The sequence below is a fragment of the Sorex araneus genome, chromosome 3 (assembly GCF_027595985.1).
Source record: "Sorex araneus isolate mSorAra2 chromosome 3, mSorAra2.pri, whole genome shotgun sequence".
Lineage (NCBI taxonomy): Eukaryota > Metazoa > Chordata > Mammalia > Eulipotyphla > Soricidae > Sorex > Sorex araneus.
Window position 1 is genome coordinate 189,172,071 of NC_073304.1, and position 2,635 is coordinate 189,174,705.

The window sequence follows — 2,635 nt, forward strand, 5'->3', positions numbered from 1 at the left end:
GAGGGTGAGATACTCTCGGTAGCTTGCCGGACTCTCCGAGAGGGGTGAAGGAATCGAACCCGGATTGGCCACCTGCAAGGCAAACGCCCTACCTTCTATTCTATCGCTTTAGTCCTAATAATAAGTAATTTTAAAATAATTTTGAAGGAGGCTAAAGAAATAACTCTGTGGACTGGAGCACATACATGAGGCCCAGGTTTGATCCCTGACACCACCTTGTCCCCTGAACACTGCAGAGAGCCTTCCGAAGCACCAAGCCAGGTGGAGCACTATCAGACATGCCCCTCCCCCACAAAAAAATACAAGATCTGTAGGGGCGGTGAGGAGTTATTACAGAGGTTAGGACACCCAATCCCAGCTCAGTTTTTGGCACCTTATGACCTCCCAAGTTCTGCAGGTCTGGGCAGCAAAGTATCCCAGACCCCTAGCACTGATCCAACAGCCCAGGGGGCTAAGTATTGCCAGGACCACAGAGCACTGCTTGGAATCCCCTGCCCCAAGTAAGTAAATAAATTAAATAGATAATCGTGTAAACAACTAAATAAAATTTATCTTCAAATGAGCCTAATACTACTTACTACTAATAAACTGTTTTTGGCATATCCAATACGCACGGGTAGCTTGCCAGGCTCTGCCGTGCGGGCTCCATACTCTTGGTAACAGTAACAATAAGTCTCTCAATGAGAGACGTTACTGGTGCCCGCTCGAACAAATCGATGAGCAACGGGATGACAGTGACAGTGACTAATAAACATGAGTCAGAAAGAAAGAGACAGACATAGAAAGATTGCACTCATATGTGGAATATAATGTAACTGAGAAGTACAAGTTGGCAACGATGCAACTTCTGGCAGATATCTCTCTGGACTTAGTTACTAAAATACTAAATTACAGAAACCCAAAACTGAGAGGCCGCTAAGTGTGGTCACTCGACCTCATACCTCTTCATCCTCAGCAATGGAAAACAAATTATCTAATGCTTCCTTTTCAGCAGGTCTGACTTTAGGGGAGAGACTCTCCAAACAATAATAGTGAGTTTTGTTGAAATATTGTATGCAATCAAAGTGAAAGTAAAGTGAAATTTATTAGTTACACAGGCGGGGGGGGGGGGGGCGCTTAGGGTGGGGGGGCTAGGGGCGTTGGGGGGGTTTGGGGTGTGAGGGGGCGGGGTGGAGCTATACTGGGATTCTTGGTGGTGGAATATGAGCACTGGTGAAGGGATGGGTATTCGAGCATTGTATAACTGAGATTTAAACCTGAAAACTTTGTCACTTTCCACATGGTGACTCAATAAAAAATTAAAAATAAATAAATAAATAAAATAATAAACATGATCCTTTTTTTACAATCCAAGTAACGAGCGTCAGGAAATGGCTGAGCTCCACTAGAGGGCGCTCTGGTCACAATCTCGTGCCCAATCTATGAAGCAGCAGGCTCCAAGAACGGAGGGTGTGATCTGTTTATAAGTTTGTAATGATCAGAAACATTTTTTTTAATACCACTTTTACCATAAGGGGTTCAAAAACTATCCAAGCATATTTTTTTAAGTTGGAAAGACTTATTCAAATCCATGCCGTCCGACTTGAGCCCAAAGTAATTGCTCTCTATTAGTTGCTATGTTGTTCGGTTGCTATGGGGTCGAGTAGGAGCCGCAAACAAAATCAGGGGATCACATTTCCTCTGTCTCAGCCATTTGAAAAACTTCATACCCCTAAGAGTCTTCGTGTCCAGTTGTGCCCTGAGCAACAATGTTGTGTGTGGGTTTAAACTGGGAAAGATAAGAACAGTTGTAGCTGGCATTTATTTGAACGTCGAATGCCAGGCTGGGCACTTCGTGTGGATTAGCTCTTCAATCCCCACCGCGGGTCTCTGAGTTCAGCACTATTATTATACATTCATTGGATGGATGAGGAGACCAAGGCCCCCGGAGGACTGAGTCCCGTCCTGGGACATGCTCACCCAAAGCAGAATCAGCATCCAGCCAAGGCACGTCTAAGATGAGTCGGGGCTATTTCGATGCCATGACAGGCAACTCAGAACGAGGTCTCCTTTTTACAAAATATCCTTTTGTCTGTTTAGTTTAGTTTCTGTTTGTTTTGGTTTTGTTCAGAATCTCCCAAGCAGTGCTTAGAGCCCTCCCGGCTTCTGGGTCAACAGGGCAAGCAGCTCCCCACACGGAGCCTGGGATTACCCAGCTGCTCTGGCAGTGTGCCAGGGTTTTGTTACGAATGAAGTGGTGATTTTCTTAGGTTAAAAAAAAAAAGACGCTCATGGGCTTGCTCTTCAAGTCGATGTTCTCCCTTGAACATGTATCTCACATGCTTTCTTTGCTTGTCTTATTTCTGTGAGAAGTCTGTTTTCACTTAAAAGTTTAACACGCTTTCTCCTCACATCTTTCTCACTTAAAAAAAAAAGTTATTTTAAGTTCCTTGGGCACACCCCACAGGGATCAGGAGTTAGTCCTGGATCTTTACTAAGGAGCCACTCCTGATAGTGCTCAGGGGACCATCTGGGATGCCGGGGATCGAACCTGGCTCGGCCATGTGCAAGGCGAGTACCCTACCCACTGTAATATCTCTCCAGTCCATCCCCTCACATCTTTTTAAATAAGTTTCAATAAAACCTGTCTTATTTC